This window comes from Lithobates pipiens, unplaced genomic scaffold (assembly GCF_037356315.1).
Source record: "Lithobates pipiens isolate NorthernLeopardFrog02 unplaced genomic scaffold, aLitPip1_a1.2 Scaffold_18, whole genome shotgun sequence".
Classification (NCBI taxonomy): domain Eukaryota; kingdom Metazoa; phylum Chordata; class Amphibia; order Anura; family Ranidae; genus Lithobates; species Lithobates pipiens.
Genome location: NW_027507758.1, coordinates 118,944,175 through 118,968,358, shown reverse-complemented (window position 1 = coordinate 118,968,358; position 24,184 = coordinate 118,944,175).

Sequence of the window (24,184 nt, the reverse complement as noted above, 5' to 3'; positions counted from 1 at the left end):
TAGCAGCCGGTGAGATGCTCAACAAAGTCTCTGCCACAGACTTGTCAATTAAACTAAAGCATTCTTGAGAGATCTTGAGGGGTTTGAAGAACTGCCATACAGTACCAGTTTTCTTTCAGCCAACCCGGCGATACTGTATGGGTGTTGATCCGGGTTGCGTCCTCTAACTGAGTTTCCAGGCTCCTCCAGAGATACCAGCCTTGTGCTCGGTCCTCTACTAGAAAAGTCCTCCCCTGGATCCTCCAGTTTTCTTGGCCTCTCCCCGCAGGCGAGACAAAACAGGACCACCCCTGGATCAGTAGGCCCCAAGACTTTTCTGGGCCTACCCTCTCAGTTGCAGAGCCTCGAGCCAGCCGGCCCCAAGGCGCAGGACCATGCGACACAGAACCCAGGCCAAGAGGGCCATGAGGTCGGGATAGCAGACCCCGTAAAAAGACCACCAAAAATGGCGTCAGTACCTTAAATACCCTCTCCCAGAATGCACAGCAAGGAAACCACTCCCACTGAGCTACTTCCGAGCAAGAGGTGGTATTCAATACATCCAGCCTGCTGCATTTCCACACTTACCGGCGGTGATAGCATTTGGCAATATATATATATATATATATATATATATATATATATATATATATATATATATGTATTCTGCATCCAGTGTAGCCTATATCTACAGTGTATTCTGTGGTGTACTGTTTCTAATATACTTCAGGAGGTGTACACAATATCTAATACAGTGTGCACAGTTTCTACTACTTTTCTGGTGGAGTACAAAGTATCTAATATAGTGTGCACAGTTTCTACTACACTTCTAGTGGTGTACACAGTACACAATACAGTGGTGGCCATAGTACAGTCTCTACTACATTTCTGGTGGTGTACACAGTTTTCTCATACAGTGTGTACAGTTTCTACTACACTTCTGGTGGTGTACACAATACAGTGAAACTGTAGTACAGTTTCTAATACAGTGCTGTACACAGATTCTAATACAGTGTGTACAGTTTCTAATACACTTCAGGTGGTATACACGGTATCCAATACAGTGTAGTGTGGTGTTGCAAAAAAAAAAAATACATCATGTCCTGAAGGCCACCAAGGAGAGGCAGACACTCACAGGTCACTAAACAGGCAAGCAGAATATGAGTCTACAGTCAACAGTGGTGGTCGTGGACATGTTGGATCCTCTGCAGGTGACCGTGGGGCACAATTGTCCTTTTTTTATGCTGCTTGCCATGTTATTGAGCCAGAACATGCAGTAGAGTTGGTGGAGTGGATAACAAAGCCGTCCTCATCCTCATCCTCTGTCACCCAGGCTCAGAGTAGTCTGTCTTCCAATGCAGCTACCAAAGCAGCCTATTCCACTGGCTCCTTGTCCACAGTCACTTCTTCCATAGCCTCAAGAATTATTCGACCACAGTGTCGAGTACATGCTGCTGGAAGATGTGCAGCAATCTGAAGGCTCCAATGTTAGTTCCCAGGTTGAGGAAGGGAGTAACATGAGCCAAGAGAGAGGGGGTCAAGCACAAGGATTTGACAGTCATTTTCCCCCAGCTGCAGCATACTGCCAAGTTTGCTCCAGTGACAAGGAGGAAGAGGATGATAAGGTCACTGACCGTACTTGGGTGCCTGAGAGAAGAGGAGGAGGAGGCACGATTCCAACGAGGCAGGAGGTCCTCTAGGGGGCAGCTCAAGGACAGCTATCCTATTGCATAACACCGCATAGCTCCGCAGGTGCATGGCGCTGCTGAATGCATACAGTTGGCAATAGCACTTGAAAGACCCACATCAATCCTCTCCAAAACTTGCACTGAGAGGAATGAAGGTACAGCAATAGGTGTCCCAAGTACTTGCAGCCAATATGCTAGCAGTACACCACCATCTGATATTAGCAGGAAAATTTCCATACCCCCGTTGCTGAACCGCAAAATGAAATTCAGTCCCAGCCATCCACATGGTCAGCATCTAAATGCTAGCTTGGCCAAATTGCTAGCACTGCAAAGGCTGCCTTTTCAGCTGGTAGACACTGCCCCCTTTCGTGAATTTGTGGAATGTGTTGTACCTCAGTGGCAGGTTCCAACGCGCCATTTCTTTTCACAGCATTTGGAAGGCAAAGTTTTGGTCTTTTTGGACAGGGTGGTCAGCAGTAAGGTTCATATTACCACTGACTCATGGTCAAACAGGCATGGGCATGGACATTACCTTTCCTTCACGGCACACTGGGTAACTCTTCTGGCAGCTGGAAAGAATGCAGGACAGGGTTCAGTGTTGTTGGAGCTTGTTCTGCCACCACGCCTCCAAAATGCTAGTGGTGATTCTGCCACAGCTCTTTCCTCCACCCCCTCATCTTCTTGTTCCTCTATGGCCCCTTCTGCAGATTTGTCCTCTGAACGAGTATGGCACCAGGACAGGGTCAGGGAAGCTTGACATCTTTTCACCACCCCAGTGGCTAGTGATTAAGGATGCATGCATGGTCCTGTCACCATTTGAGGAGGCCACAAGGAAGGTGAGCAGCGACAGTGCATGCATCAGCGACAATATCCCTCTAGTCTTCCTGTTGGAGCACACGCTTTGTGGAATCATGGACAGGGCACTTGAGGCAGAACAGCGGGAGGAAGAAGAGGACTTCCTTACCTCTCAAGTCCCCCTTTATCCAGATAGCCTGCCAAACACACAGGATGAAGAGGAGGAGGATTGTGTCAGCATGGATGTAGAGGATAACACTCAGCAGCAGTCTTCAAGGGATGGTTTTCAGTCCCCAGAAACCCAAGGAGTTGTACGTGGCTGGGAGGAGGTAGTTATGGATCATGTGATCATTAGTGACCCAAACAACTCTGAATCGAATGCCTCTGCAAATGTATGCTGCATGGTCTCCCTGACTCTGCAAAGCCTGCAAAAGTACCCTAGAATTTGTGGTATCAAGGAGAGGGATCATTAGTGGCTGGCAACCCTTCTTGATCCACGTTACAAGGGTAAGGTTGCAGAACTCATCCTGCCTTCACAGAGGGAGCATAGGATGCAACATCTTCAGGAGGCCTTGAAGAAAGGTTTGTGCAATGCATTTCCAGACCCTGGGAGATTACAATTTCCTGGTGCTGAACAATGTGTTGCTGAGGCATTGTTCAGTCAGAGGAAGAGCAGTAGAGAAGGTGGCCGGCTGACCAATGCTTTTAAACAGTTTTTCAATCCTCTGTGCCAAGGTTCAAGCAACCATCGCCAGTGTCTGCATTACATGGTGCAGGAAAATCTATGGGCAAGAGCAGACTTGGAGACCTTTCCAACAGAGCATCCACTGGGTTACTGGGTCTTGAGGATGGACCACTGGTCAGAACTTGCTCAATATGCAATTAAGCTACTGGTCTGTCCTTCATCCAATGTGCTTTCTGAATGCAAATTCAGTGCTACTGGAGGGTTTGTAACGGATCAAAGTGTGTACCTGTCCACAGACTCCGTTGATAGGCTCACATTCATAAAAACAAATCAGTCTTGGATCAGCAGCTATCAAGCACCTGATGCTGATTTAACTGATTGAATTTGCTATGGATTTGGGGTCCCTTGAAGACTGCCTATGATGACTATCCTATTCCTCCTCAATCTTGATGATGCTAGCTTCCAACAATTTTTCTGGTTTAGGGCACCACCACCACCACTCAAAGCCCAATGTTTCTGTCCCTATTTAACAGCGGCATGTAATTACAATTTTTTTTCTAATATTCTACAGCAGGGCCTGTTCCTGTGCCCAACAAGAATATCTGTGAGGGGTTACAGTGTTGTGGCACCACCACCACCCAAGGCCCAATTTTTTGGCCCCTGTTCAACAGGGGCATGTAATTCAAATTTTTGATATAACATTTCATAGCAGGGCCAATTCCTGCTCCCAACAAGAGTATCTGTGATGGCGTACAGTGTTGTTGCACCACCATCACCACTGTCCAAGGCCCAATTTTTCTGCCCCTATTTAACAGGGGCATGTAATTACAATTTTTGATATAATATTTCACAGCAGGGCCCATTCATGTGCCCAACAAGAGTAACTGTGTGGACTTACAATGTTCTGGTACCACCAACACCTAAGGCCCAATTTTCTTCAGATTATATAGGGCAGGCCATATAGTACTGTATATATACTGCTGTTCAGTGTATATAATGCCTGGGGGACCTCCATGGCATTTAAAAAAAAACAAAAAACGTGGGTTCCCCTTAATATCCATACCAGATTTGAAATGCGTGGTATGGATTTTGGGGGTGGGGTGACATTGATGTAATTGTTTTTTGTATTTTTATCTATAATGCAGGGATCTGGCAATACATTACAGCCACGAGCAGTTTTAAATTACATTTTTTCTTTTAGAAATGCCCTTTTTCTGTGGCACTGTTATAAACATGGGAAAGATGTTCTAATTTACAGGCATACTAAGGACACCCACCCCCCAGGCATGATAATTAAAGGAATATTTCATTTTTAATGTTTCACTTTAAGCATTATTAAAATAACTGCTCTGAAAAAAACTGCCATTTTTAAAACTTCTTTTTGCATGGATAAATGTCCCCTGGGGCAGGACCCAGGGGACAAGCCTTTAAAATTAGCACTTTTTTGATTTTTCACGTTCATGTCCCATAGACTTTAATTAACAGTGTTCGCATGTTCAAACTAATTTTTAGTCTGTTCGCATGTTTTGCTGCAAACTGAACCGGGGGGGGTGTTCAGCTCATCCTTAATTGCGAGCACCAAATCCCTAATGAGATTCATCAAATTGTGTTGTCCAACTCTTCTGCTCCATTGATATACTGTATACTCATATGATTGTATGACTTGTGTATCTTATTAGGTTTCATACATATGGGATATCTCTGAAGGTGCCTGGTATAAAACTGGACTACAAACAATTCTCATATAAATATATACTGTAAATCTTGATCTGATTTTAACTTTTTTTAATGTCGTAAAATATACAATTTGAATCTATGTATCGGTTTGTGTTCTTTCCTGAATTCATAAGCCCCATTCTTTGATGTATTCTTAGTATATCTAATGTTATTTTCTCTCCATTATACAGGACACTAATACATACATTTGACCAGCTACCAAATATGTTTACTTGTACTTAATTTACATTTGCTTAAAATATATCTTATTCAGGAACTTGCAAAGAATGTGCCATCATTCAAACTAAATAATTGCTCTATGAATGGAATACTGGGTAACTTGTATTCTAAAGCTAGAAGCAGGAGGACTTCTGGCCTTGACAATTAGTTTTGCTGGCTGAACAATAGTGTAGATAGTTAAATCGAGCTTCCTGTTTTGCTATGGAATAGATCAAACAATTACATTGTCCTGATTTTTCTCTTCCTCGGATGTTATTGGTGTTTGTGAGCTCTCCAGGTTTCTGTGGAAATGCTTTGTCAATTCACATCATAATTTTGAAAACTCCAGGTAGATAACCACATTTTCATTTCTGCAATAAACCAGTGAGATTTTTTTCAATATATCCTTTATCTTTTAGACCTGTTATTACTCTCCTTGCTCTGTACTACACCCCCTAAAGTGCATTTATATTCTCTTTAAGGTTTGGTGACCAGACCTGCGGTGTATTCTAGGAAACATATAACCTCTGCTTTATTCTGAACCTCTTTTCATTTGCTTTAGTATTGTATCCCTCTAGCACTGAATCCCGATATCCTGTTTTGCTTTCTTTACTGCACATGTACACTGGGCATAAGGCTTAAGGGATTTTTATACAATAACTACCAGATTTCATTCCTGAACATTTGCTGCACACTTTTCTATTAGAATACATTCTGTTTGAGTTTGTTTATTATTACGTTCTTCCTATATTGGACATCACGCTGTCTTCTGGCTTATGTTCTTAAATTACTTTTTTTTTCTTTCAAACACTGTTTCTTATTTTTTTTTATGTTTCAGGAATAGCAAAGCTCTTGAAAGCTACTGTCGTTAGATCTGTGTTATGGAATTGTGTTGCATGGAATAGTGTCATAATTAATACCTCATTGATGTCAATGTAACCTGAATAATTACGTAATCCTTCAAAAAAACAAAAAAAAACAAAAAATAAAACAGAGGTTGCCGTTCCTATGATTTTATGTCAAATTATATAGTAATTGGCTTCACAGATATAGGGTCATTTAGGCATCACAATATCCAGGTATCCCAATTGTTGGTTAGCTTACAACGAATGTATATGGCAAATTCTTAGGTTTTAGAATTATGCAACAAAAAATTGAATGTTATAATGATAACTTTACCACACTGCTGTCACTTTAGGAGCATGAATGCTTCCTTTGGACTACTTGCTGTTCATCAAACACCACAATATTTTGGCAATTGTTTCAACTATTAATCTCTATCACAGCGCTATCCTTCTCATGCAACTATCACCACAACAATGATATCATACATGTCTCCATCATATGTGCAATAAGTACCAATTAAATCATCATAAAGTCCCCAAAAAATGTTTTCAAAAAGTTTCTTGCAACGTGACTTGTGTCTAAAGTGCTCCAAACATTTCAGGTGCTCCAAATATAGGAAAATGCCTTCAGTGCAATTGGCCTAGCTTCACAGTGCTACATGCAATTGTCTGTGCCCAGTGTCACTCACCAGATACTTTTGACTTTATGCCTTTCAGCATCAAAGTCTCCAAGGCCTGTGGATATTTTCCTCTTGGGTCTTTTGCAAGGATGATCTGCGCCAACTCTCCGTCTGTCAGGAAGTGGGGTACTCACCAAGGCCAAAATGCAGAGAGTGGTACACTCTTGCGAGTAAGCGCCCTCCACCAGCTGGAGATGGTACAGAGGGTGAATGGCACAAAGAGGCACAAGCTACCAGCAGGCTGGGCAGGACTTGCGTGAAGATTAGCGTGGGACTTGGTAGCTGTGCAAGAACAGATAACTGAGGCTTGCAGAGAGACGAGGTCAGAACAGGCAGAGGGTCAAACACCAGAAGACAGTCCATAAGCAGGCTGAAGGCCAAGGCAAATCTGGGGTCACAAGCAGAGGATCAAGGCACAGTCGACAGAAGACAATCTGGGTCACAACAGAGGGTCAAGGCACAGGAGACTGGAGGTAATCCTTGTCAGAGGCTGAGTGTCAAACACCAGAGAAGCAAGCAAAGTCCATTTAAACAAGTCAGAGGTCAGGTCCAGGAGAAGATCAAGGCAGGCCGAGGTCAATCCGGGTCACAACAGGTAATCGGCAAAACAGAAAGCGGGAAACGATGCACAGGAACCTGAAGACAAACCAGCGATTTGTCTGAGGGCAGCTTTTATAGGCAGCAGGAGGTCACGTCATGCATGTGCTAGTGCTCATGTGCGCGCGCCGTTCGGAGGGACAACAAGCGTGTGTGTGCGCTGAAACAATGTTTTGCCACGAATTTGCACGCTCTGAACCTTCGTTCTGCCGCGCAAGTGTGCAGGGGAACGATGGTACTGGCAAGATGGGTTCACATTCCTTCTCTGACACCTTCACTGTGCCTCTCCACCAACAGTCTCCTCCAAGATCTGTGTGTCAGCTCCTCATGCCACAGTGACCATACAGAGGAACAGAAGGGGAGCCCACATAGCATGATACATTTTTTTATTAAAAATAAGCCATTAAAACAACAACAAAAAGGGGGCGTGGCTTACGCGCGCACAGTGATGGACGCCTGAGCAGAGAGCTCCGCTATCCAGACCGGACAAAGAGCGACAAACGGGAGCCCGTTCTGCCGGTATCAACCCGAAAGTGCCCTGCGCGATCCTCTAGATACACCGCCGCCACGATGTCCCGCAAACGGATCCAGGAAAGAGGTCCGAAAAGATTGGAAACCTTCTCCTTCCAGCCCCGCCGCAAGGCCCAAGATGGCACCGCCGGCACAGCGCGGACCTCCCTGAGCTACACGGATCTCCCTGACGCCCATCCTCGTGACATTCAAGCGGATCCACAGACAGCATGTTCACCTGATTCATCTCCTTCAACCCCGGCCTCCCGGAGCCCGGTAAAATCGAGGATGCGGATGGATCCTAACAACCAGGCCTCAGACGCAGTGAGTACAGGCCTCCATAACGAATCTGTTATAAATGACTTGCAATCGTCAATAGCACAGTTCCCAACTACGGGACAGCCTGTGCTCGATACAACGATGAAGGATATGCTCTTGTCCTTGCAATCGTCACTTATGTCCAACATGTCATCCCTGATCAATAGATTCTCATTGGAATTGAAACATGTGGACAATAGAGTGCAGTTCATAGAGAACAAAATGGGTGAATGTACTGACACGGTCAATGATTTAGTAGACGCATACTCTGAACAAAGGGATGAAACTCTTTGGATCAAAGCTAAGCTCGCGGACCTCGAGGACTGCTCCCGAAGAAATAATGTCAAAATACGCGGTATTCCAGAGTCCATTCAGCCCACCGAGCTGCATAACTTTGCGACCACTATGTTCTCCAGTATGATTCCCGAACTCACCCCTATTGAGCTCACTATCGATCGAATACACAGATTACCAAAACCACGCCACCTTGAGGCAGATATACCTCGAGATGTGCTACTACGGGTTCACTTCTTTCAGGCGAAAGAACAAATTCTACAGAAGGCTAGGGAGCACTCTCCATTGCCTGCACCATACTCCAACATCCAACTGTACGCAGACCTATCAAAGTATACGCTGCAAATGCGGAGGCAATTAAGAACCCTCACTAAAGCAATGAACAACCACAAGATTAACTACAAATGGCGCCACCCTGCGACCATCTTGGCCACCCATAATGGCATTCCGCATACCATCTCCACCTTGGAAGGGGGCTTGAAGCTTCTCCACGCATGGGGCATTCTACCTGATCCCCCACAACGTCCCCTGGGTCCTGACGGTCAGCACAATCCGTTCTCCTTTGGTCCCTCCCGGGAGGCACCCAAGAACACCCATAGATGAACGTTCGGCCCGTACTTTAATGCCTAAAAAACATACATGTCCGGTCTGGAGTTGCGTTTACACACCTGACTGTTGAACTTTCCCCACAACTTAGTCAGTTGCTCACAAGAGCGGTTTAGTACTGACTTCTTGTACTTTTTGTTTTGTTTTTCTCCTACACGTTGTTATACTTTGTTGCTCTTTTTTCTTTTATTTTCTGCTTTATTGCCTACAGCTCGTAGCTGCTGCTGTACCACATATCCGAAAAGTGTCAGACACACACAGCCTCACTCTACGGAAATCTATCTTCCACAAAGCTTCACGGATCTTCACATCGTATCTGGATCACCGTTTTTTTTTCTCTTTCTCATCTCACCTGGACTTCCGATTTAGGCCCGCATACGGTCCACCTGTTCCAGCTGGTATCCTGAACTCTGAGTAAGAAATCTCAACCACTGTAAGTTCTCACCCTATTTTCTTATTGTCTCCCAACACACTATGGGAATCACTATCCTTTCCCTAAACGCGAATGGGCTCAACCACCCTGCTAAACGCAACTCCCTATGGAGATCTGCATTGGCGCATAACTGTGATGTTCTATGTGTTCAGGAAACCCATTTTGCCGCAGACGCCACTCCTAATTGTCAACACAGACTGTTCCCTCATATCTTCCATGCCTCATCCCCTCAGAAGAAGCGCAGAGTTCTGATAGCCGTAAAGAACACTGTACTGTTCACCTTGCAGGACTTTATTGCAGACCCGGAAGGTCGATATCTTATTTTGATCTGTACCATCAACCAGGTTCTTTACACCCTTGTTACCGTATATGCCCCTAACCAAGGTCAAATGCACTTCCTTAGGAAAACATTGAAGAAAGTACGAAAAGTCCAAAAGGGACTCTTGTTACTTAGCGGTGACTTTAATATAGTACCAAACTTTACTATGGACTCCACAGCAGGGTCTAAAAGATTTGCCTTTCCTTTAGAGTCTTTTATTGTATCTAACGATTTATATGATATATGGAGGTGTTGTCATGCGAGTGAGAGGGACTTTACGTTCCTCTCGCCGCGTCACAACACCTACTCACGTATTGACTTGTTTCTAGCAGATAAACGAATACTCCAGAACACTTTAGGTTCCAGCATCCACACTGCCACCTGGTCGGATCACGCCCCCATCAGCATCAACATCTCTGATGATACACATCATCCAGACTCCTTTATATGGAGAGTGAACAATTATCTTCTCACCAATCCTCAATTTTCCATCCCCATCAAACGACACTTGGAAGAATACTTTCAATTTAATCAATCCTCGGTGTCCGACCCGACGGTGGTGTGGAATGCCCACAAGGCAGTCATGAGAGGTGTGTTCCTTCAAATGGGTGCTAGGGCCAAAAAACAAAGGACCCAGAGACTGGACGAACTCACGACTGACATCACCGACACTGAAGCTCTAAATAAATCTAACCCCTCCCAGTCCCTTCGAGCCAAGATTTTTACCCTACGCAACGAGTTGCGGTCACTTCTTTTAGAGAGACATGAAAAGTTCTACAAATTACTCAAGGCCTCATCATACTCCATAGGTAACAAAGCAGGTAAAATGATGTCACTTAAAATTAAAGGTCACAGGAACAAAACAAAAATCCCGTTCCTCTATTACCCACACACCAACGAAAAGCTCCTTAAACCGCAATCCATAGCTAACGCCTTTAGTGCATACTATCGAGATCTTTACAACCTTAAAGAGGACCCAAAGACCACCCAACCTTCCCCTGAATTAATCCAAACTTTCCTACAAGACATATCCCTCCCGTCCATATCTCGGGAACAGCTCTCAGATTTAAATTCACCCTTTACGATCGCCGAGATTATCACAGTAATAAATAAGCTTCCTTCCTCCAAATCCCCAGGCCCGGACGGCTTCACTGGGGAATATTACAAACAATTCAAGGACATCCTAGCCCCCACTTTGTCCCAAACATTCAATCTAGCAACCTCAACCGCCTCATTCCCGACAGAGATGCTTACTGCCATGGTAGTGACTCTTCCCAAACCAGGTAAAGACCCTACTTCTCCTAAAAACTTCCGCCCCATCTCGCTACTGAACCTTGACTTAAAAATTTACGCAAAGTTGATAGCCAACAGATTGGAAGACATTATGCCCTCTCTAATTTCCCTGGACCAATCGGGATTTACCAAGGGACGCCAAACCTCAGATGCCACAAGACGACTGCTAAATATCATCCATCATGCCGAATCGACTAAGCTCCCCTCGATTCTCCTATCCCTCGACGCCGAAAAGGCATTTGACAGGGTCCACTGGGGTTACCTGTCGGAAATACTTAACAAATTTGGGATCATTGGACCCATACATGATGCTATCATGGCCTTATACTCTTCTCCCTCAGCCCGTGTGTTCTCAGCAGACGCTATGTCCTCACCCTTTCAAATTTCGAACGGCACAAGGCAGGGGGGGCCCGCTCTCGCCGATAATTTTTAATTTAGTAATGGAACCCCTGGCTGAAAGAATCAGATCAAATCCCGACATCACTGGTATATCCCTCGCTGGTGTAGATCACAAAATTTGTCTATTTGCGGACGATGTGATCCTTATGATCACTGATCCTGAACGTTCCCTCCCAGCAATCCAGAAGACGCTCGCCTGGTTCAGTTCTGTTTCTTTCTACAAAGTAAACGAATCCAAATCATTTGTATTAGACTTAGGTTTAGACGAGTCCACAAGCGTTCGACTTAAAGAACGCTTCCCCTTTTCATGGGCGGAAAATAGCATAACCTATCTGGGTATCCAATTAACTAAAACCACGAAATCCCTGTTTGCAGCCAATTATATACCGATACGCACAAAGTTACAAAGCGACCTCACCAGGCTGGCGTCCTTCGAATTTTCTTGGACGGGACGTTTAGCGGCGTTTAAAATGTTACACCTTCCCCAAATACTATACCTATTCCGAACCCTACCCATCCCACTTCCCCTTAGCTACTTCAAATCTCTCCAGTCAATTTTATCCAAATTTATTTGGCAAGGTAAAAAACCTAGATGCAAGCACGCCCAACTCATTAAACATCGAATGGCTGGTGGTACAGGATATATAGACTTCCAAGACTACTATATGGCTTCCATTCTTACGCAAACCAAAGCTTGGTCCCCAATCTCTCCTAATTTCACCTTATGGGGGGAAATGGAAGCATCCCTAATCCCAGGGGGGAACCTGTCCTCCTGGCTATTCGCATCAATCATGGGAGCCAAAATCCCCACTAAACTATCCCCGACCATAGTGGCAACTATTAAAACGTGGTCGCGATTCCTCCAATCACTATCCGCCCAAACTAAAGGGGTATCAGTCCCTATACCTATAGAAACCCTGCACATACTGATGCAATCAACATCGTTCGATCATTGGAAATCAATGGGCATAACCTCACTGTCAGACCTATTTGTTAACGAGACCGTGAAATCGTTTCCGACACTCCAAAAATAATTCATGCTACCAAACTCTGATATCTTCCTATATTTACGCACCAAACACTGTCTCGCTTCCCTTACCACATGGAAATGTACTCTTCCCCACGTCGCTTGGCTCTTCTTCCAATCTACTCTGGTTCGCCAAAAAGGTATCTCTCTATTCTACAAATTACTCCACCATAAATCCACATTTACACGATCAGCAGCAAATCTACGCTGGGAAACAGCTTTCGACCGGCAATTCACATTGGAGCAATGGGAACAAGCCTACCAATCCACTTATAAAGCTACATGTTGCGCTTCTTTATGGGAACTAATGTATAAACTGACATACCGTTGGTATTTGACCCCCGACATAGTCTCCAAATTTGACTTGACTAACGACGGTACATGTTGGCGGAAATGTGGCCATCATGGGAACCTACTGCACATATTTTGGAAATGTCCCAAACTCAAGGGCTACTGGCAATCAGTATTCAAGCTGATCGCCGATGTTACCAAACAATCAGTCACAGAATCCCCCTACCTCGCCCTCCTGTCCTTAACTATTGAACAATTTCCTAACCCGACCAGAAACATCATAATACACATACTCCTAGCAGCACGCTTGAATATAGCACGGAAGTGGAAGGACATTGATCCACCTACCCTAACAGAAGTAATTAGCACTACCCACACACATTACATACATGCAACAGTACTCGCACTCAGACGAGGCCCCAAAACCCGACTTCTCTCTAACTGGCAACAATGGAAAGACTGGGTCAACTCCCCTAAGTTGATCCCACTATTTTATCCTTAATCTTTGAAACAAGTCCTAACGCAACCATAGGTGCAGGAGGGGATGGCTTTGCTCGAGCACAGCATAGATCCCTCAGGGGGTGCTCGGGTGGAACATCCTCTCTCTCCGACGTAGTTGAAGAGTATAGCAGACGGTACTGACCCAGTCTTCCTCAAGACTAGTTTACCAGCTGGACCCTTGATTTTACTTATGATTTTACTTATCACATTGAAATGTTGATTTCTCCACTGTGTGTGTCCACCGGTATCTATGCTTTTCTAATTTACATAGCGGACGACACTTATCTCACCTTCCTGACGTCCTTCTATAGGCGGGAAATGTTATTATTTTATTGTCCTTTATTTAGTTCGAAGCCTGTTCGTGTTCTCTTTTTTTCTTTTATTTTTCTATAATAGCTAGGCGTACAACCACATCCTCAGATGTCTACATACACTTTACCATTTCTAGAGCTATCTTAGCAAATGCCGCCTTTGTTAACTTGATGTACTTTCAGTTCTAATATTGTACGTTACCTAATGCTGTACATTCTATCCTGTTTATTCATTGTATAATGAAAACCTGAATAAAAATCTATTAAGAAAAAAAAACAACAACAACAAAAAAAAATAGGATGTGCCTACTGTTGTTTACTGGGTTCCAAACAATGACACTTCTGCAATGAGGTCAGGCCAGTGTATGTAGTGAGTAGGGACAAGCATGTCTGCTCTACTATTTTTACATCATACATTGATGGCAGGAGAAGACCCAGGCACTTGCAGACAACCTGAGATCCTTGACAAAGCATAGGCTATCTGTGTGAACTGGCCTTTGAATAGAGTATTCATTTTAACCTGTAATCCTTCCCTTTGTTACTGCGGATATAAAGCATTGTGAATGCATAATTTTTTTTCTAGTTTTTGGATTTTTTATTTATATGTGAGCATCAGCATGTAGGAAGTCTCAATATAACCATTGATATAACTGGAGCTTCCTGCTAGTATGTTAAGGTTTTCTTGGTTAAGATTGCTAGTATAAATACTTTCATCAAGTGCCATTACTATCTGAAATGTTTTGTAATGAATAAAAAAATACGTAGCCAATTTAATAAAAAAATAAAATAAAAAAAATAATAACAACTGCATACTGCAATTTGCGTAGCAAACACATTTCTTGTGAAGAGGAAGTGCTGACTGCTGAAGCTGCTGTTAGCAAAAGTACAATGGTTAGTGGGTCTCGATAGACACAGAAGGCCCCCAATGGCAGGGAAGCTTATCACACATACGGGCAGTCATAAAGTGTTAACAGTCTGTTATATTTTATTAAATTCAAGTGAAAGAATTTCAATATTGATGGAAAAAATGTGACAACGTGAGACAAGTTTATTTTTTCCAATTTTTAGTGATGGTTGGTAAACTAGGCTAGTTCCTCTGGGAAGAGAGGAAATATTTAAAAAAAAATTAAAATGTCCAAAGAAAAAGCAATCCTAAACCTGACAAACAAGATTACAGGGGGAGATCGGGGTAAACTGCTAGTGGAGTAGACTTTTCTAGACTAGCTCTTCCCTAGTAGTGCTTTGTAGAAAGTTGTGTATTTCTCTAGGTTCCAAGAATATAATAGGGAATAGAATTGTACTATAAACTTAATTAGATGTGAACTAATTAAATTTGTTTTTCTTATATTAACATGATCACAGGTATTATTGCATCTCATCTGACTTCTTTCTTCTACTTCCACTGAACGGCGTTCTGCGTTAGTTTCAGATTGCAATAAGTTCATTAAGAAGATAAGGTGGAATTAGTGTATGAAGCTCAGCTGGTTGAAGGGGTCTTTGCTTTAATTACTGCAGAGGGTGTGCATATTAATTACAACACTAGTGATATTTACTGTACCTCTGGAACATATGACAGGGTAAAGATACTGACAGCACCAGATAATAAACTCAGTATGATAATGAGGAGGAAAAAAAGAACATAAAAATAGAGGGGAATAAAATTATTCATAAAGTATATTGATCCCAAAGTAAAGACATTAAGCTCTGATGAAGGGCAACAAAAGTGAATCTCTTCACTTCATCAAACAAATAACCAAAGTACAGAGATGCTAGCAGAGAGACAGATTGTCATTATACTTGTCATATGACCACACTCTGGAGAGTACACACAAGCAATGAAGCAGTAAAAATATAAGATTTTTAATAAATCAGCAGAAGCCAACTGTCACCTGGAGGAGCTCAGGTCAAAGGAGCTACATATTGTTTCAGTGAGACCAGAGGCTGGGCATGCAGTAACATTACAATGTAAACAGGGAAACAAAATGCATATTTTTTTTGTCAGTACATTGGATGATAGGGTATAACGTAGAATGAAACCTTAAATAAAACATAACAATGCACATATCTTGAACTATTAATTGCTGATAATGTTTCTGTGGCTACATATTAAATCAACGTAATATATAAATATGTTGCTGACAGATGCGAGTAGAGGAGAGCCAATCAGCGGCTCTCCTGAGAGGGGGGTCTGCTCTGATTATTTTATCAGCGCAGCCCCCCCTCAGATGCCCACACTAGACCACCAGGGGAGCCGCCAGGGTAACCAGGGAAGGGGGCAACATGTGGATGGCCAGGTATGTACCCCATGGCCAACCACATGTGCAAATTATGCCCAATCTGTGTCAATCTGTGCCCACAAATGGGCACTGACTGTCACCATTATATAACCTGATGCCCAGCCAAGCCACCCGTCAGTGTCATCAGTGCCACCAATCAGTGTCATCAGTGCCCATCAGTGCCACCTATCAGTGCCAATCTGTGCCCATCAGTGCCCACCTATCAGTGCCCATCCGTACCACTTATCAGTGCCACCCATAAGTACCCATCAGTGCTGCCTATGGGTACCCATCAGTGCCGCTTATGAGTGCCCATCAGTGCCACCTATGAGTGCCCATCAGTACCGCATACCTGTGCCACCTATCAGTGCCTATCAGCATCACCTATCAGTGCCCATCAGTGCCACCTATCAGTGCCCATCATCAGTGCCGGTCAGTGCCACCTCATTGGTGTCACCTCATCTGTGCCCATCAGTTCTGCCTTATCAGTGCCCGTCAGTGCAGCCATATCAGTGCCCATCATTGAAGAAGAAAACTTACTTGTTTATAAAAACAAAGAAAAACTTTTTTTTTTTAATTTATTGGGCAAAAAATAAAAACTGCCGAGATGATCAAATACCACCAAAAGAAAGCTCTATTTGTGGGAACAAAATGATAAAAAATGTGTTTGGGTACAGTGTTGGATGACCGCACAATTGTCATTCAATTTGCGACAGCGCTGAAAGCTGAAAATCGGCTTGGACAGGAAGGTGTCTAAGTGCCTGGTATTGAAGTGGTTAAAGTAAACCAGTTATCATATGTTTAAAGCAAGAATAGAATGTTCAGTATTAAACAATTATATTATACAGTCCCATTTACAAAATATGTACAGTTACCTCATTTTTGTGTTTTGTTTTATTTTCAATCTGTAACTTGTGTTGGTGAGTTAAAGATTACCTGCCAGTCTATGCCCATCAACTAACTGACTTTACACAGTGCCCCTCAGATTTTTACTGTGCAGAATGTGATCTCTAGCATTTGACACAGTAGCAACCATTGGAATAAAGGGTACATTCCATTGTCTGACTCAAGCTCAAGAGTCGAATGTATAAGCTAGGGAGGGGTCATTTACCAGGCAGTACTTGCTAACTGTAGTGGAGAAATACTGTATAAGGTAACTGACTTGTCTGTGCTGGTAGGGATATCTGGACCACAAGATTACCTGGACAGAATTACAAAGCTTCTGGCTGGCAAAACAGCTAATATACAGTGGGTAATATAATTATTGAACACGTCACCATTTTTCTAGGTAAATATAGTTCTAAAGGTGCTATTGACATGAAATTGTCACCACATGTCAGTAACAACCCATGAAATCCATACATACAAAGAAACCAAAACAAATACGTTCAAAAATTAAGTTATGTGTAATAAAATGGAATGACACAGGGAAAAAGTATCAATGCAAGAAGAAAGGGAGGTGCAAAATGGCATGAAAAGCCAAGACACCAGCTGAAACCTATCAGTAATTAGAAAGCAATCCTGCCCCTTGGATTGTGGTGTCTCGTTACCAATGTGTCACACAAGAAACATCTCATGATAGGCAAAAGCAAAGAGCTCTCTCAAGACCTTCGCAACCTTATTGTTGCAAAATGTACTTATGGCATTGGTTACAGAGGGATTTATAAACTTCTGAATGTTCCAGTGAGCACTGTTGGTAAAATAATCTGAAAGTGGAAAGAACATAATTTCACCAGAAGCCAGCCAGCACCAGGTGCTTCTCGCAAGATTTCTGAAGGAGGAAAAGGAATTATCAGAAGAGTTGTCCAAGAGTCAAGAGAAACTTGTGGAGAGCTTCAGAAAGACCTGGAATTAGCAGGTACAATTTTTTCAAAGAAAACAATAAGTAATGCACTCAACCACTATGGACTGTGTGCACTCGCACCATGCAAGACTCTATTGCTAAAGGAAAAGCATGTTGAAGCTTGTTTAAAGTTTGCTGCACAACATTTAGACAAGCCTGTGAAATACTGATATAGTCTGGTCAGATGAGACCAAAATTGAACTCTTTGGATGCCATAATACACACATGTTTGGAGGTCAAATAGCACTGCACATAATCCCAAAAAAACATACCAACAGTGAAGTTTGGAGGTGGGAACAATATGTTGTGGGACTGTTATTCAGCATACAGTACTGGCAAACTTCATGTCTCTGAAGCAAGGATGAATGGAAAAATGTCTTGATAAAATCTGCTGCCATCCAGCAGGATGATGAAGATGAAATGAGGGTGGACATTTCAGCAAGACAATGATCCCAAACACAAATCCAAGGAAACTCTCAATTGGTTTCAAAGAAAGAATATACAGCTGCTAGAAAGGCCCAGCCAATCACCTGACTTGAATCCAATAGAAAATCTATTGGATTCGAGATCAGATTTCATAGAAGAGGCCCACAGAACCTTCAAGATTTGAAGACTATTTATGTGGAAGAATGGGCTAAAATCACACCTAAGCAATGCATGTGATCAATTTCTCCATACAGGAGGCACCTTGAAGCTGTCATTACCAACAAAGGCTTTTGTAAGATGTATTAAAATAAATTTCAGTTAGCGTGTTCAGTATTTTTTCCCTGTGTCATTTCATTTTATTACACATAACTTAATTTCTCAACATATTTGCATTCATTTATCTTTTTATAGATCATTTTAATCCTGGAATTGCTCCTGATGAGTGGATGAACTCGACAAACGTGTAGAGCGCTTATATGCTACCACTTGCAAGCATGTGTTTGAAATTCTCCCTGATTATGTATTCTATCTACAATGTCTTATCCTTCAATCAATTGAAGATTGTTTATGTCATTTCTAATTGTGTACCTCATAACAATACGTTTATTACCATTGTAGATCATGTTGGAATATGTGTGTGTGTGTATAGATATATGAAATACAAGATAACCAATTGATACTGTTGTTACGAATGTTATATTTTTTTACCCTTAAATCTTGTGTCTGGATAAGGAAGTGTCAAACATGTCTTTACATACCTACTTTGCAGTTATGCTTCATTTAATGTCCCACTTTATTCTCTTTTGAACACATGACCAGGGATGGAGGTAGACGAAGCTACACATTCATTGCCTCATTTAAAGTCACAGGTTTCCCCTCCCCCTGTTTGTCTAATTTTATTACACATAAGTTCATGTCTGAACTTATTTGTATTAGTTTCTTTGTATATATGGATTGCATGGGTATGGGACGATTTCATGTCAATAGCACCTTTAGAAATGTATTACCTAGAAAAATGATGACGTGTTCAATACCCACTGTGTGTGTGTGTATATATATATATATATATATATATATATATTATATATATATATATATATATATATATATATATATATATATATATATATATGTGTGTGTGTGAGTGTGTGTGTGTGTGATTGTTTGGAGTGTGTTTTTATTTTTATCATGCAATCTTACAACTTGGGTAACATAATCTATCTAAGGCTACATTCAAATGCCAAAGTAATACATGTTGTATTAATTAGGTATTTAAATCTAGACACTGAAAATGTTTATCTTCATTACTTGAGCGTACTACACCAGATGTGCACTCTCTTCTTCATTTACATAAACAATAGTGCATTTCATTGTTCCCACATCACAGGAAACATAAATATTTGAGGTTGCATTATACTTACAGGAGCAGTTATAGTATATTTTGTATACCTGTAAAATCTGATTTTGGTGTGCAGCTCTGATTTTTGTCTGTGTCCCCCATAGCATATTTTGTCTTGAAGAGTGTGACTTATTTTTAAGCCAGCGCATATAAAGAATACTTAATGCTATATAAATAAGGTATGATATTAATACTGTATATACTGCATATTGTATACAGTTTTGCCTAAGTTCTTCTTGAGAGTGCATGCAATCACACAAACATATATGTGATCCAGTTATTATGATTGCACATATCATGTGTCTTATGATAGCCTCATCTTTATACTCTGTCAAATGTGACAAATATGTATTCACAGCAAACACATTATATTCCTTTATAAAGGATTCATAAATGTATTTAAAAGTATCTCTAATAGTCTGCAGTCAACAAGAATGTGTCAGTTGTATATCTCATCATATACGCCCTTTGTTTTCTTTAATGGATAGTGCTAACTGCCCATAGAGACAACGTCACATGACATGGAGGTTCTATACAGTCTACAATGTCTGATGTCCATATATGGAAGCCCTTTATTTCAGATATGTCTCCATGCAGCAGTTTATGATCTAACAGAATGGAACTACAGGGAATAGAAAAGCTGTTACTTTGCTTCATGAAAGATGTAGCCCAGCACCATTCACCAAACTGTCTTTCTGAATGTAAAACCAAAAATAAAACACAAATATTCTTTAAAATTTGCTGGTAAAATTATCCTGTTTATTCAAATATACTGGGTTTTATTTTACATAGGAATGTTAAAAATAAACTACCGTGTATATGTGTCAAAATAATTTTGTTGTAACTGTTGAAATCACCTGATAGAATGTTACAATATATAGTTGATGTTACAGCTTAGTTTATGTTTGGATGTATTCCTCAAACAAAATATTTTATGAACTCCACTATGGAAACCCAATGTACATTCCAGTGACTCAATAGGCCATTTTATTGTTCCCCATACTTTGTCATCAGAAAAACCGCAAAACTACCAGTAATCTATAAGGGGTCATCACCAGATCATAACACTACAATGCGATAGTTTACTTCATGCATTGTAATGAAATTATGACAACTTGGCAAGAGACAGCAATATAATGCAAAATCCCATATGCTGTTATATGTCGCAATCTGTTTTAGAGCTGCTTCAAGTCTAATGAGTGAGTACTGCCAATAAAGCAATTGAAGATAACACTAATTGCTTATTTCTGTGATCCATAATTTTTATTGCTGTGTTATAGCTCTTTAGGCAAATCACGCTTTTTGGCCTTCTACATGTACAAATCTAGCGTCTGTAATCTCTTGCTATTGACCTTATTTCTACCTCTTAGTTTTTCTGTTTCAGTATTATTTGTGTCTAAGCCACTTCTCTCTTTGCATGAAGCTATCAAATATTCCTGTTTCTAGGCCACAATTTATTTTACTATTCCATTAATCCTCTCAGATTGTTATAAATCTAATATTGTGTTGAACCATGTTTTATGTAGGTGGCAAGTGCTGCTTATGTACTAAAGGTACAGGTTAAAAATCTCATTAGTGGGCCCCCCACTACAGGAGAATCAATTAGAACTTGAACTACCTTTTGCATTTATGTTTAACATGTTATATTGCTTTAGTTCATACTGACTTAGTTGAAAAGAGAATTTTCTCTGTAAAACAAGATGTTTCTTGCCTTTCTAGGATAAAGATATAAAAACAGCCCTGTGCTCCTGCTCTCAAGTCTTTACTACTAATGGTCACCCCCCACTGTGTCGGTGAGCCCAAACCAAATGCCCTTTGTGCCCCTTATTTAATGATCCTGTAGGTGATAGGGGAGATATGGTAGGGATGTTTTAGCCAAGTTTTCAGACAAACATTGCAACTTTTAACTCATTGTAGGTCTATCCTAGAAAAGAGAAGTCAAAAAGGGGATAGCCAACAGAAATGTTGTATCAAAGCAATATCTAAGGAAACGCAAGAACACTCATCAAAGCAAAGTTACTTGGTAAAGAAGGAAGGGGAAAACAAGCAAAAGCTAAAGAGAGACTTCTAAAGAGTTGACAATACTGTTTTTTTGAGAAGTTATGGTAGCAAATTGACTTGTGGACCTAACATATAAATATGCTTTTATAGTAATTTAATCCTAAAACTGGTGGTCTTCAAAAGGAGTTTCTTATACTCTAGATTTCTTATATATATGGTCATGCAAACCACATACTAGTATAGGTAAATGTGTGATTGATTCTTGAACCCTTGATAGGTAGTAAAGATTCAACGTTTCTGGGACAGTCTCAGTCATGTCAGAATAGTTGTACCTCACAATAAGTCTGTGAATTCCATATCAAAGGGCAACCCAGAAGAAGACTTGTAATGGAGTGCCTATGTACTCGTAGTCATGCTCATATGCAGATGCAGGCCACTTTAACTCCATTTCCCACAACGCCTCGGGTTTCTGAACATACCCAGGGAGTTTACATTTCTCAGCTTCCCTCCCTGAGAGCTTAGAGAGGCCATATCTGATGATAAAGATGTAACTGGGCAAATGCTCTGAAGCCAGGTAAGAGGCCCTCCTCTGTCAGAACTTGGGTGTGGAAAGTCGGCCCAGGGCTTGCTAGCTTGCAGCTTCCCCAGACTTCAGACTTTGTAGTGTATACATGTTTTTGCTATTATAATTCTGTTTTTCATTTTTCTACAGTGTATGCATGTTTTGCCATTGTGAACCTGGTTTGCATCATGTTTTTAACTTTGTACCCATTTAGCAAATTGTGAGTTACCATTAGTCCCTCGGGGCCCACTTCCTCAGCATAAAGAGAAGAGCAAAAGAAAACATTCTATAATAAATAATGCAACTGCAAGAAGCAGCAGCAGAGATACACTGTAGGGAAAGGGTCTGAGTAAGAAAACACAACTAAAGTAATGTGGGCTGATGGCTGAAGGAACACTTTGTGGATGGACAGTTGGCTGACAAGGTCATAGAAACTTGCAAGGGATAGATAGGAGAAACCCCATTTTGATGTTGTACAAACTGTTAGAAATGTCCATTGCATGTCAGGACCAGAGCAGGCTTGGATACACCTAAGTCCATTGAAGGTGGGAAATTGATAGACCTACCTGCACCAAATAGACAGTTCTTTGGGATGTGGCCTTCTGGAAATTGAAAGAAGGAACGGCTCAGCTCCAGACAGAGTAATCCTCATAGAATCACAAACGCAAATACTCCTCCAAGGAGCAAAGAGGTGATGGTCACTTGCAGAGATTCAAAGGTGGCCAGGGTAGATAAGGTCACCATCCCTGTGCTGGACCTGTAAAGAGTTGGACCATCACCTGAGAGCCTGCCTCAACCATACACAGGGAAAGCTGTTAAAGTAGAATGCCCCATTGACAGGAGTCAAGCAGTGGGATGGCAAATTGGAATGATTTCCCATCCAAGAACAGAAACTGTAGTGATGTACAGACCTGTAGTGTGTGGATTCATTGAAGACCAAGAGATCAAGGGATTTTTTGACACTGACTGGCAAGTCACTATCCTGAACTGATGTTCCAGTAATACTTTTGTAAGAAAATGATGAGCCCAGACATGGCACAGATCTCACTGAGCTCCCCATAGAAATAGTCATGGTAACCTGAGTAAAGTGTAGCTGTGGGAGCAGGACCTTGGTCAGAAAGGGACATTGATAACACGAGCCTTCCAGAAGGGGTGGTTGCTGGTGATACTGGACCTGAGCGTCATCCTGGGATTGAATGCTGAGATGTTGAAGGGACATCCTGCACAATTGAGCCCACCTATGTAAATCAGGCAACTGCTGCATGCTTTGTAAGCACTGGAGGGCTTCTCTGTAGGCATCTGGGAAAAATCTGTCATCAACTCATTCTCCCCATGAATGCTTTTTCCTTGGATAGCAAGACTTCCACACCTTGTGGAATCCTTACTCTCAGAATTGGCTCCATTTGTTGCCAGAACCCTCATAGTGGGACAACAAGATATGGTACTTTATAGAATCCATAACACTGAGACTCTTCCACTCCATGGGACAGAACTGGTGGAACTGGCCTTAATCGCAGATATGATTGCCCCCAAGGTGTGGCACATTGAGTTCTGAGAGCTTCATGGTCAATGCTACATGGAAAAGGTAATTATAACTCTGTGGTTGACAAGAAAGAACTGAGAATGGGCAGGGGAGCAAATACTACCAATCATGCAACTTGCCACAGAGGAACTGAAACCCACTCAGTTAGAAGCATAAGGCAAATATTAGATAAGTGGTCAGAGGTGTTCTCACAGTGTAATCATGACCTGGATTGTAGCAAAGGAACTGAATACAAGATAGGGGCGGCTCCACCTTTTATGTGGACTCTACATGTCTGAATGTTGTTACCATGAGAAATACCTATGCTTTTCCATGGTCTTCTCGCCAGTGGGTATTGGCAGTTTTCTGTCAATAGGGAGGACTGGCCATAGATCACTTTCATTACTCCTATGGGGTCATGTCAGTTCAAAAGGATGCCTTTCAAGTTCAATAATGCATCTTCCACATTCCAGAGGAATATAGAACACTTACTTGGGACATGCCTATGGGCCATAGCATGCACAGAAGAACTGTGGTGGAAAAGTGGAAATAACATATGTCTGAAGTTCAACAGTTTGTTAAAGACTGGTAATTGGTGGATCAAGAGTAGCTGGAAGTGTCAGACTTTTACCTTCAAACTGGTAACCAA